Source organism: Bactrocera neohumeralis, chromosome 2, assembly GCF_024586455.1.
Source record: "Bactrocera neohumeralis isolate Rockhampton chromosome 2, APGP_CSIRO_Bneo_wtdbg2-racon-allhic-juicebox.fasta_v2, whole genome shotgun sequence".
Taxonomy (NCBI): Eukaryota; Metazoa; Arthropoda; class Insecta; order Diptera; family Tephritidae; genus Bactrocera; species Bactrocera neohumeralis.
Genome location: NC_065919.1, coordinates 24,210,674 through 24,224,884, shown reverse-complemented (window position 1 = coordinate 24,224,884; position 14,211 = coordinate 24,210,674). Strand labels below are relative to the sequence as shown.

At 37.7% G+C, this 14,211-nt stretch overlaps 1 protein-coding gene across 6 annotated transcripts in view; it reads left to right on the top strand.

The window, feature by feature from the left end:
- The first annotated feature begins 531 nt into the window (after window positions 1-531).
- Window positions 532-14,211, top strand: part of LOC126751095 (lachesin) — a 180,192-nt gene continuing 166,512 nt past the window's right edge. For 2 of the 6 annotated variants that reach the window (XM_050461054.1, XM_050461049.1), the window contains exons 1-2: window positions 532-687; window positions 7,302-8,296. The gene's annotated coding sequence lies outside the window, so the exon portion shown is untranslated. Of the gene's footprint in view, window positions 688-7,267; window positions 8,297-14,211 lie in introns of all 6 variants that reach the window. The other 4 variants (XM_050461052.1, XM_050461051.1, XM_050461050.1 and 1 more) reach the window with 4 other exon arrangements.

The following is a 14,211-nucleotide window of genomic DNA, read 5'->3' as shown; positions in this document are numbered from 1 at the left end:
GTCTTAAACTGGAATATATTACTTATTAAAGATTTCTCAAAGAAAATCTTTTTCACTGAAAACCCCAACAACTCGAATTTATCCAAGTGTACAGTACGAGAACAACAGCACATTTTTTCTACTCTACTCTGCCATTTACTAGCTTCTGGCGCTGTTAATGCGGCAGCGAGACACGGCGTATACGCAACGTTCGTAAAATAAACACACAAAAAATTAACAACAATGCGACCAAAAGCAAATTATAAGCACCCAACTTCGTTTACCTCCAATGACTAACAACAACATACTAAATAACACAACAACAATCACACTAACAAAGCAGAGAGCAAGAGCGCAACACAGCATCCTTTATCTCCCACCAGCGCTCTCACATCTTTCGCAGCATCTCCAATCCATAGCTCGGCTGCTGCTTTAGCCGAAGCGCTGTTGTGCCAGTCGTGTGACTGCCAGCTTCGTAGCGCGTTCGTAGCCAAACAACAGCCTGCCGCCTGCTGCAGTGAGCTCAGCAAATCAGTTATTGAGAGTGAGTCCACGCAATCGGTTCGCAGCACGCTTGGTGGTCGCTTAGTATCCAGTGTGTAGTGGAAGTATAAAAATGCGCGTCGCAAACGCTTGAAAGGCGCTTCGCAAATTTACGAACGAACGCGTGCGGTAAAAGCGAAGCGAGTGTGTCGTCTACTGACGAGTGTGAGTAAAATCTAATAACGACAGCAGAACGATGGAATTACTTTACTTCGTGTATATGCGTGTGTGTGTGTATGTGTTAGTGCAACAAATTGTATTTGACAGTTTTTGTGCAATGCAAATATGGCGCGCGTGTGTGTATTGGAGCTGTTAGCCGCGTTGCAGTGCGCGCTTTGGCCGCACACGCGGTTTGCTCGTTCATTGGATGGTTGAAGCCGTGCGCTTCGCTGCCCCTATCGCTGTCAGGCATTTCGTTTATCATTTGAACGTGCAATTTTTTTGCGATTGCAGTCTGTCTGTATGTGTATGTGCTTGCCGATATGAACCGGAAAACGCGTTGGACGCTTACTATCTTGCGAAGCGAGGCACGCGACGCGGCGCAGAAGATGTGGTAGTTTAAAATTTAAAAATTTGTATGCAATTCCATTTGAAGTTGTTGGTTTTGTACAAATAGCGATGCCGCGCGCTAGCTATTGTTTTGAAAAACTGCGCTCTGCTACCAAATATTTGCACATTAACGATCCGCGTGGCCGCGAACGCCAAGTGCCGCGTTTGCGCTTTGAACCCGCCGCGTAGGCCTTTGCGCCACCATTTTCACGTCGCTCTTCTTTATATTTATTTTCGCCAACATTGTTTTGGATGTTTTGTGCTTCCTTTCTGTGGCTCGCGCCATACCCGCAATTCGTGCATTGTTGTAAAAATGCTCACCGCCGCATCGGCATTGCTGTGCATTTTATTTGCGCGCCGTTGACTTGTCTGGCGGCTTGACTAGCAAATAGACCGCCTCACCTTCTTCCACCTACCAATTGATTTCGGAGCAATTTGCAACTTGCGTTTGTCGTTGTTGCTGTGACTTTTGTTGTTGGCAACAATTGCGCGCACGTAGCATCAGCAGCAACAAAAACAGCAACAACTATGATTCTTTCGCTTAACTATCAGCCGCGTCTAGTCGCTTGTCTTGATTTGCCACCGCGCAAACCGGCAAACGTGGCTTATTGAGCGCGCACAAAGACGCGCGCGCAAAATACATTTGTGCTTTGTACGGTTGTACATGGCGCATGTGTGTAGCGTGGCGCCGCCGTCATCAGCATTGCATTGCGGCATTTCAGGCGCGTACGCGGACGTGAACACTTTTTTCAGCACGCTTACATTTCGCAATCGTGACTACCTTGGGTAATTTGTTTGGGCATACATTTTTATTGTTGTTGTTGTTGCCCTTTACATTGTTGTGGTTGTTATTGCGCTCTTGTCTGCTTTGTCGTTCACCAACTCGATCCGATTGTTATTGTTTGTGCGGAGTTGAAAAAAAGTTGCTGGCGTTGCAGGCGCAGTCCTCGACGACTCTGCTCAAAAGGGATACGCCAGCTCGCGCGCCTGAAACGCTACTTCGTTGCACACAACATGCCTTTACTGCTGCTGCAACATTCTTCGTTGCGTGTTTGTGTGCGTGCGCGAGTGTGTTTACATTGCTTTTATTCTGCTCGCAGCAGCCAGCGTGTTGTTGCTGTAACTCAAAGCCAACACAACTCTTTTGACCCAACGTCGGGGCGTTGGAGCGCCGATGGCTGATTGCTTGTTGGTGCAACGCTGCTGCCTTCTTCGGGCAAAACCGCCAACTCGGCCATCAGTTGCAGCCGCCACGGCGAATGTTACAGTTGTTTGTGTTAAAGCGCGGCATTAAAGATGCGGCACAAGTAAATGCGGTTTTAAACGAAACGCAAGCGAAAAGGAAATAGAAAAAAATACAATAAAAATACTAAGAGCAGCAGCGTGAATGAAAGAGTGGAATGAATGAAACATGAACAGTGAAGACCAGGAAATTGAATAAAGAATTAAAAAGTGAAAAGTGAAAATATTTCGTTAAATAATTTAAAGTGCTTAAATTTAATCACTTTTGGGTTAAAGTCAAAACATTCTGGTTCGAAAACATATGTACATACAAGTATTGTATATAGGCAAATGTTGCCACTTATATTTAATTATAAAACTATGAAAATATTAAAAAATTACAAAAGTTTATCAAAGTTCCGCTTTTGGTGTGCCTACAAAATGATTATTTTTGGTGTTGCCACCTTATTTTTTCTCTTAAAATTTAAAAATGTATAAAATAAAATGTGTACAATTTTAGAAATTCTAAAACTCGAAAAATAGATTTTACTCTTAAAACAAGGTTGCCACCCGTAATTATTTTACAAACATATTCTTGTATATAAAACATCAAAAAAAGACAAAAGTATTTCAAAGATCAGCTGCTTAAATTAGTATGGCAACAAAATTGTGATTTTTGGTGTTGCCACCTTATTATATCTCTCAAAATTTAAGAATGTATATAATGTACAGGGCTTTAATGGCTTAAAAACTCGAAAAAAACATATTCAAAACAAGGTTGCCACCCTCAAAAATTTTTATACATATATTAATTAAGTACACTGATAATATTTAGTGCAATTGTGCACTACTTTATAAAATATTTCTAAAACTTAAAAGATCAAAAATTAAAATATAATATGAGTGTGGCAGCTCAATCAGCGAACAAGAGTTTAACATAATAGCCGGCTTGCTGAAAGTTAAAAGAAACGGAAATATAGAAATTTAAAAAACGCTTGAATTCATAGTTCAGGGGAATGTTTTTAAAAACGAAAGTTGCCACATATTTTATTTTGAATTTTCAATAATTAAGCGAAATAATTACAAAAACAAGTAAGGAAGCGCTAAGTTCGGGTGCAAGAATCAAAGCCAGGGTAATGCATTAAGGTGCAAATCGACAACCAGAGGATCGGAGCTTAAGCAGTTTTATATATACAAGGTACTTTCCAAAGTAAACAGGACTTTTTGAATATAGCGCCATCTATATGTAGACCGGTGCGTTTGAATAAGCTATCTCTATTGATTGTCCAGTGAGAATTTCATGACATTTCATTGATTGGAAGTGAAGTTATTGCGTTTTAAGTGTCAGTATGTTTGTGTTATCGGTGCGAAAATGAGCTTCGAACAAAGAGCCAACATTAAATTTTGTTTAAAAATTGGTAAAACGTTTACCGAAACGTTTCAATTGATGAAACAAGTTTATGGCGATGATTGCCTATCCCGTAGCAGAGTGCACGAGTGGTTTCAACGTTTTCAAAGTGGTCGTGAGGACATAAATGACGATCAACATGTGGGCCAATCAAAATCCGTGATCACCGGAAATTCCATCGAAACTGTGCGTGAATTCATCAAAAATCAGCCGAAATCATCATTGAAATTCATCGAAATGGAATTGAACATATCAAAAACATCGATTTGTCGCATTTTGACCGAACATTTGGGCTTACGAAAGGTGTGTGCACGGTTTGTTCCGCACAAATTAACTGACGAGCAAAAACGCCGTCTCATCGATCAACGCTTGTGACCGATTATTTGACCAAAAATCACATTTTAACCATTAACCACTCCCCGTATTCACCTGATATGGCACCGTGCGACTTCTTCCTTTTCGGAAAAATGCATTTTCCCATGAAAGGAAAGCGTTATGCAGACGTAGAGGCCATTCAAAATGCTTGCACTGGCATACTGGCGGCCATACCGGCCAACGAGCTAAAACACTTGTTCGATATCCTTTTGGACCGTGCAAAAAGCTGTATTGAAGCAAAAGCGGACTGTTTGGAATAAAATAATTTGATTTTGCCGTAAAAACGATTTGTTCTGTTTTTTTTTTAAGTCCTGTTTACTTTGGAACGCTCCTTGTACATGTCGACCTGATTTTATCTATTTTTTTCAATGCAAATTTTTGCCATAACAAAATGTTCTCTGAGGTTCATTAAGGTACCATCACCAATCATATGGAATAAAATCAGCCGGATATTCGAAAATCCTGAAGTTAGTTATATAGGGGCTAGATCAAGTTTTCCTCCTATTTTATCCATTTTATGCACAAACATGCACTGTTATGAGTAAAACGAGCTCTCTCATTTTCATTGAGTTTGCCAATATATATATGCATTATGAAGTCATCCGGAAGTTCGAAAATCTTTATATTAGGTATATGGGGGCTCAGGGAAGTAGTGACCTTGTTTTTGATACACAGAATTACTATTGTCAGGAGAGGATTCTGTCTGAACTTCAATTTCATATCCCACACATTGACCTATATTTCGGTCAAAAGTCAACTACAGATACTGGGGTCCACATTCGTAGGGGTTTGAACAGTTTTGGTTGGATTTTAACAATTTTCCGCGTAAAGTGGCATACTTTAGAGGTATTATTCGTGCAAATTTATTTGCTGATTAAATTTGTTTTATTGATTTATGTTCAGTAAAGTAAATGAATTAAATGGAAGTCCGCTATATGAGAAGTAGACGTGGTTGTAGTCCGCTTTCGCTCATTTTTACACTGTAATATAAGAATGTGAAGGGTATGCCACGTACCAAATTAGATTAAAATCGGTGAAGCGTGTCCCGAGATATATGATTTTATCTAAAAGTGGACGGTGCCACACCTATCGCCCAACTGTTACTTGTTCAGTTCTCAAACTTTTTGGAAAGCCTTCAGTTCAGTGAATTTTGTTTTATCTCTTCGATCGACTGAAAACGAGTTCCACGGTTTGCGGAACAAGAAAATATAACACGAAGTCAAATCTGGTGAATACGGTGGTTGGTCAATGGTATTCATTGCGTTTTTGGCTTTAAATTCGGTCACAATCGTACTCTTTTTGAAAAAAAATCAGCTTTATCGGGACGAGTCGAGCAAGAATGCGTTTCATACCCAAAATGTACAGCAAAATCGTTCCAACGGACTCGCGAGAGATGTCGAGCTCTCTTGCCATGTCTCTAATACTTGCCTGACTACTCTCAAGTACCATATTTTCTTTCGCTTAGTACTCTGAAAAATTGATTGGTAGTCAACTCTAAGAAAGCCTTTCCAACTATGAGCTCTTGATTGTAACGGAAAGTTCCTATGTCTTACTGTTTTCTATTTTTGTGTTTATTTATATATATTTATTCGTAACTAGCTTTCAACTAATTGAAAGAATATTTCTTTTTGTACATTTTGTAAGAAATTGAATGCTCTTCAGAAAAGGTTTATTACTATTTTCTCGAAAAAGATATTAATGGGTAAAATTTGAGTCCGTTAAGGCAAAATGTCGGTCCATCCGTGCAAGCTGTACTTAAGAATTAAAGATTTCGTGATGAAACTTAATGCACATGTTCCTCGGCAAAAAAGCAATGCGAAGTTCGTTGATGGGAGTAATCGTACCACTGCCACTCCCATAAACTTCATTAAAGAAAAGCATAACTAAATTAAGATATAGAAGTGTTATTTGGCACAAAGGCTCGCAGTGGCAAGGGGTAGCTGTGGTTCAAAACTTTTTTAAAAGTGGGCATGGCCTGCCTTCTAATAGGTTTAATGTACGTACATCTCAAGCCGCTCAAGCCAAAACAGCCACATTCGCTCAAGATAAATCCTATGTGAACTCCAACCGACAGTGTGAAAACGAATGAAAGCGGACCATATGCCAGCGCACTCTCCATATAACGGTGCTGTTGAAAACTATGAAAAGTGTGATAAGTCAATAACCAAATACGCCAGAGACATAAAATTGTATACTCGAGTTGGTATGAGGGGCTTAATAGGAGCCGGGTTAGAAACGATGTGCGTGACAGCGCCCAGTTTTAGGTGAAATCATATAAATCGAGACCGATTTCAATTCGATATATGACATTATATATTTTACGTCATTCATATAAATTATTTTATAGTGCGAAAATGGGCGAAATCGCACTACAACCATGTCTACATCTCATATAATCCATTGTAAATTCCTTTTGATTCTTTCATTTTGTGGTTTACAAATCAGGAAGCAATCAATATAATGGGCGAAAACTTGACCTAGCTGCCATATAAGTAATATATGTGACCTGGTCTACGAAAAGGGAGCTAACGTGCGAAAACTAGTTTTCTGGGAAACAGCTGTTAAAAATCATCTTCCATCCGAATCAACTAAAAAGTGAAAATTGATTTTTTGACACCTAAGCACCCTTTCCGTAGACCAGGTCACATATAATATCAGGGTAACTTTACTCCATATAATTGAATCCCAAGGAATATTTTATTAGTATTTGGCATGTTAAAGGTGTGGCCAAAATAGATAAAATCATTTCGATACTACCCCCAACTCCCTTATACTATATTTGTGTAATGATTTTCGTTTTTCGAACAGGCCTTATGTCAAATATGTCGGTCAGTGTATGAGTTATATGTAGTATATGTATATGTATACAAAATTGCTTGAATATCGATCCTTTGGTTCACGGTTTACAACGTAAGGTATTTCCCTGGCCTTGATTCTTGCAAGTTGCGAGAGTATACATATATATATATATATATATATCCATACATAAAATAATTATTATAAATCAAAAAACTCATAGTTTTGTAGCAAATTTACTGCTGAGCCAAATTTTCAGTGAACTGAGCGAAAAAAATCGGTTATTATGACCCACCCTAATATATATATAATAAAAATTCTTAGCATTTTTCACCAACCTTAAAAATTTTTTTTTTCTGCATACAACTTGCAAAGTGAGTAATATTATTTTATTAGCTACAACAACAGCTTTTGTAATTACTTCATGTAGGCAAACTTTCGAATGACAGTGTTGCCAACAAACCAGAAAAAGGAATTAATGTAATTAACACAAGTGCATAAACGACAGCGAAGAGCAACTAAAGCGAAAGCGAAAGCAAAAAGCCGAAACGACTGAAAAACGCAAATCAAAAATCAAAAGCAACGAAATTAACGACCAACAACAACAAAAAAAAACAATAGTGCTGCAAAGCGAGAAACGCAAAGGAAAACTTTGTCTGTACGTATGTATGTGTGTGTTCGCGTAATGCGCCAACTGAAAGTGAAATTTCACAAGTGCAAACTCACCAACACACACACACACACACCGTCAACCACCCACCGAACCACATAAAATAAAATAACAAGCACTTGAGTGCACGTGAATATAGAATTGTGTATTTGTGGCGCTTGTTGTTGGCGCATGCAGGCGGAAAACGAGCGTTAAACAACCGCCTACCGCGGCAGCCAAAGCAAGCGACAAGCGGCAAGCGACGAAGAAGCTGCCACATACGAGTAAGTGCATACGTAAGCGTGTGAGTGCGGTGAGCGCGTGCCAAACGGTGAATGAGTCGGCAGACAGTCACACAAACACACACATATATATGAATAAACAACAACATAAGTAAGGGTGTGTGAGTGTGTGCAGCAGCTGCTGAAGCGTCAACGGTGGCATCTCAAGAAACTCGGTGGTCGTAGTAGCACGTCTAAAATATCAACTGCAAGAACAACAAAAAAAATTAACAACAATAACGAAAAATTAATATGAAAAAACAACAAAAATAATAACAAAAACAGTGAGCAGTAACTCTCAAAAAGCAAATAATAACAAAGTGAAAGCAGCAACAACAACAACAACAACACAAAAAACATTTGAAACAACAACAAAAACATCGTCAACAAACAGCACGCTTGCCATGAAGCCCGGTAGCAGCATCAATCCCACACGGCTCGTACATCATAGCGACGGTAATTAAAAACTTCAAGTGTAAATGAATGAGTTTAATGGTGAGTGCGCTGAGCTACCAAAAGCAAACCCACACACATATACACCCCACATGCATATGCCACATACTCGTAAATCAACATTTATATAGCTGTTTATACATACAAACATATGCTTATAGCCAAACACGCACACATCATGCCAAATATGCTGTCCTGCTAGAGATTCCGCAATCAAGACTCATTTGTGTTGCACAAAAGTTCTGAGTGATCAGTTAGTGCACGTCATAACGGAAAAGGGTGTTCTGATCTATGGGGTTTTAGCATAACTTGTCGTCGCATATCAGGGAATTTTCAGCTTCCTTGAAGAGTAGAGCTGAGTATGAAGGAATTTTCAGCTTCCTCAATCAGTCAAGATCAAGATCAGTTTTGATTGTCCAGCACTAGAGTTTGCTCCTAAGCATTTAGAACTCACTATTGAACTTCCTTTATCCTTACTAAAAACCCCCTTACTCGGTTCAGAAAGTGGTTCTATTGCGTCTAAGATCTATTGACAGGTCTATAGTAACTTCGCAACTGTTTCTACCTCAATATAATTGTTGACATACTAGTACACTACACCGCTTTATCGTTCCCACCCAATCGGAAGGGACTGGGATTTTTATCAAAATATGACAAAAATGATTTTTGAAATTAATTAAAGCGTTTTTTGACAACAAAAATAACAAGAACCATTTTATGTACTTACATAAAAAATATACTATAAATGGTGCTAAAACATTATATCAAAACCTGAGAATTAGAAACTTTCGGTAAAGTGCCAAAACGATTGGTCTGGAAAACGTTGAATGCAGAAAAACGGCTGAAGATCTAATTACTTTAAATCTAAATTAGCGTCGAATTGATATGGTTTTATAATAGACATTTTAATGAAATGCAAACAATTTCACCTATTTATTGACCAGAAATTGGAGACCTAAATAGGTCGATGATCAAAAATTTTTATAGTCTCTGGAATCAATAAAGCTTGCTTGAGGCTCACGGCAAAATCTTCTAGTTTGTCTAAAATAAATTTTAAGAAAATTACCAAAGAATGAAAGTTCTGCATTGAAAGAGCGTCTTAGTCTGGAAATGCTGAACTATGACATTTTTGGTCTTGAATTTCACAGGAACTTTTTTTGCTTTAATTGGTTAAGGCGTTATATACTATATATGTATGTAGTAAGAAGTCCGAAAAAAGCGAATTTTGCAGAATTTTACCAGAGAAAAATTTTAAATTTATTGATCCAAAAATTCTTACACATATTATGGTATCTTTTAACTGTATTTTAAGACTTATTATTAATAAGTATATAAAAATATTTATTTGGAAAGAAACTACAGCTGATGTCCGAAAACTGCTCTCAAAAAAGACGTTTTGCGGTGACCACTATATCTCTGAACTGGATTCTCTGAAATTAAAAAACCAAGTAGATTTCGTTAAAGTAATGTTGAAAGATTTTTGACCAAAAATTTCGGCCTCAAATTGTTTATAAAAAAAGTTTATCGGTGAGAAAAAATCTTCGATTGATTCCTAAAAAATATATTTAAGAAGCTCATGTTAAAATTTCAGACTAAACGGCTAAACGCGTTTAGCAGTTCCAAACACTCTGAAACCCTTTTCGAATTTGCGTGTAACTTAGAAAATATTCACCGGAACGATGTGAAATTTTTTGTGTGTATAACTAATATATATGTACATTAAGAAAATAAAATTAAAAAATCGATTTTCTTGAAAATTCTAACTGAATATAGCCTCTTAAAACGTGGCGAACCTAAATTCTAACTATCACAGTTAATCTAATCTTATACGTATTATTTACTTTTTCAGAAATACTCTATTTCGTACCCGACTACCATTAGCTCCCATAGATCTATATATAAAGCAAATATATCAAACATAAGTTTGAAATCTAATGTAATACTGAATTTTAGGTTTATGTTATAAGTATACCCAATAATCCTTATTAAAAATGCCTAACTGGATCTTAAGCTCAACATATTTTTATAACCCGTTTCTTAGGTATATTTTCAGCGACTTCTGACTATTCTTCGAAGGACTTTTGAAGAAAATATGCCAAACATTCGTACTACCGCGTAAATTAAGAGCCTTTACTCTTATTCCAAAATTGTAAAATGCATTGTTTTAATCTTTTGGTGTCTACCAACTAATACTAAAAGGATAAGATTGGCTCTTGACAACTAATGACAAACCTCTCACTATTTATATTTTTCATAACAAATGGTTCTCCTAAAATCGCTCAGCCGTTCAGAAACAACTCCTGTGGACGCATTAGATATAACGGAAAATGATTACAATCAAAAGAAGAAGCTCAATATGTATGTATAACGTTAGATGAAAAGAGCTCCAGACTTGGTTGAAATTAAAATGTGACAGAGTAAGAGTTTCGAGTCTTTAAAACGGGTGTCTCTCATCCGAGGCTGTTTTCTTTTTTTCATCGGTAGTGCTTTTTTCATATCGGGTCTCGAACGCAGCGCCTAACTCTTTGTTGCGGATGTTTCGCCTTCTCATTTTAGCTCGCCTTCAATCGGATATTTTTGGCAACCCAGAGGATACGTAGTCTAAGACCGAAAGTCGTGAGCTGCTTGAGCCATATGTGAAAGAATTGTTTCTGGCCACTCCCAAGTGAATGGCGCTCAGAGAACTTTCCTCACTTGCGTGAAATTCTACACATGACTCTATGCTTTATAACCGCGTAAGCGCTGTCTACGCCAGTAAAGAAGAAGAAGAGCGTTTCGAATGCAAATGAAAGTCTGAGTTAAAACTGAGCTGAAGCCTAGCATATACCTATACTAAATATATATAATACTAGTGGATCCGGCCACGCGTTGCTGTGGTATACATTTTATACTATTATTCATATAATAAACTATTCAATACAGTAAAATTTACGAATAAAGGCGAAAAGGTTTTTTCTGTGAAGTTAATAGAGTTGTTCGCTTAATAATAGAGCTTTCACTGTATTTTTTATTTTCGAATTATTTTTACTATCCTATCTTCTAAGTTGGTCCGAACTGGACACAGTGTGCTAAACTTGACTAAAATCGGTTCAGTAGTTTAGGAGTACATCGCGGACAAATAACAGTAATTAAGAGAACATTTTAACCAAATGGTCTCAGATAGTTACGCTTAGCAAAGTTTTTATATACATTTATTAAGGAGATAAAAACCAATTAAAATTTAGCCTCGAATCCCTTAGCACTCCCTGCTTGATATACGAAGAGGTCTAAGAAAACTGCATAATTTTATGGATCATCTAACAGCTGCTTCCGCTCTTCGAAATTAAATTGATTTTTTAAATTGTGAAATAGGAATATGAGAAGAATGACACGTGCTAAATTTAGTCGAAATTAGTCTAACGGGCTCCGAGATATGAGATTTCACCAAAAAGTGGGCGGTGTCACGCCTATCGACCAATTCTGACGCCGGCTCTTATAATGCTGCCTTATGTTATCTCGGTGGTAAAACTTAATGTCTTTGCAGTTTTTGGTTATTTATTTATCGCGTTTTTAGTCGCTTTTAACATTACCGTTATATGGAGAGTGAGAGAGATTATTAACCGATTTCAGTAATTTTCACACTATCAGTAGGAGTTCTAGTTCTGCTGAGCGAATTTGGTTATTTTGGCTTGAACTGCTTGAGAGATACGCACATTAAACACATTAGACGGCGTGGCCACGCCCTCTTTTTCAAAAAGCTCTTTATCATAACTAAATCCTTAGTTATGCAATTCTTTTTATTAAATTTTATGAGTTTGAGTTTGAATAAATGTTATTATAAAAGCTATTTATATAAAGAGCTGTCATTGAGCTTTCTCTATTTATGAACTTTCATCCAAAAGTTCAGCTTCTATTCGAGAAAAGTAGCTTTCATAAGTCGATAAATAAATGGTAGATATAGGATATGGTATAATTAAATGTTAGTATTATTGTTTCGGAGCCGAGCTTCTCAGGAACCCATCTTTCAAAGCTCTAGACAGCTTTTTGCGCTCATATATTGCGGCATTTTTGTAGAATTGATTGACAAATTATACTGACGTCATGATTTCTACTCAATATAATAAAAAAATAAAATCGTGTTTCTTCGAGATAAGCTTACTTGCTCTGGAATATATTTATATATTCGTTATCGATATTGGTAAAATATATTTCGAAACTGTCAAAAGGCTTCGATGCTGCCCTTTTTAACTTTAAGTAACACTATTATTTAAAATTATAAAAAATATTAAAAATTAGGCGAAATTGGTTTATTGAAATAACTATATTGTAATCGAAAAATAACCGAAAATTAATCGGAAAAATAACCGGAAAAGTAGCCGAAAAATAATCCAAAAAATAACCGGAAAAATAACCGGAAAAGTAGCCGAAAAAGTAACCGGAAAAAATAACCGAAGAAATAACCGGAAAAATAGGGTAAAAACTAAAAAATAACCGGAAAAATAACCGAAAAAGTAGCCGAAAAATAACCAAAAAATAAAAAAATAACCGAAAAAGTAGCCGAAAAAAACCAAAAAAATAACTAAAAAAATGATAGTCCTTATCTACATTCACTAGTAATAAAATAAAGGCTTCGCAGTTAGAGTTTATTAGACTTTTGTAGAATTGCAGCCATTTCAGGCTCAAAATTTATTCAAATCTGCGAAATATTCAAAAATTGCGAATAATTTCACTCGCTGGGTACGATAAAATATACAAACACTGGCACACATATGTATGTATGAATTTACTATACGAGTATATGCGTGTGAACATTTGGCTCTGCGGACTAACTCAAGGAGTGTTTCTATATGTGGTGAGTGTGTGTGTGCGTGCCTGTTCTGGTAAGAAAAATTCAAGCGTAAAATATATAATTACATACGCCGCTACAAATGACATGTTTGTGTGTTTGTGTGTGTGTGAGTGCGCCTGGAGAATTCTTTGTGAAAGTAGGAAATGCACTTAACGTCAAGAAAGCAAGCCAACGTAATGCAGGCAGCGAGCGGCAGCGCGCAGGAAGGCCAGAAGAAGAAGAAGCAGGAGAAGTAGAAGCAATTCAAGTCCAAGCAGTGGATACAGCTAAATACACACACACACACGCATGTAAGCAGTGAGGCAAAGGTAGACCAGGTAACGAAGCTAGCTCTTTCTTGTTGTTGCTGGTCGTTAGGCGGCAGGTAGTTGCTGCCACAGCTGGAGCAGCCACAACGGCAAGGCGGCAGCAAGAGGCTGAAGCTGCAACAAAATCTCCGGCTCAGCTGTCTCGGCAGCAGCAATGCTTGAGTGCGACTTGCAGGGCTGCCTCTTCGCTGCTTCGTCACCTCGCCGCCTCGTGTGGCGCGCGCTTGAACAGCTCGATAACTTGTGCGCAGACTGCGTGCAGTCATAGAAAATTGCATTTGTAACATTTGTAACGAGTTATATGGCACACACACACACACACACACAAGAGTATGTATGTAAACGCCAGTTTATTGCACGAAAATACTTAGAGAGTTAGTTCTACGGCGCTTCCCGCTGCGCAACACACACATACATAGATATTTACACATACACATACACATGCGCATAAAGGCACACACACATACACGCACACACAAATAAGTTTTAAGTAAATACTTAGTTACATTTGTTACTTGCTGGCAACTCCGCGCCCGCTTGCCGCCGACCGCCCACTTTTTTGACGGTAAATACTTGTAGAAATTCAAACACACGCCTGCAAATACACGCACGCTCGCACCAGCAAACACGAATTCACGTAAAGTCTCACATACACACATACACAGACAGAGCATGATTTGCATGCAGTCGTCAGCGCACTTGAAACAGTGCAAAAGCTCTCAAGGCAGCAGCTCGTCAAGTGGCGAATATTTGCCTATGCAAAAATAATAATAATAATAACCGTTATAATAAGGAAATAAAACGCTAAAAATGCTCCCCAA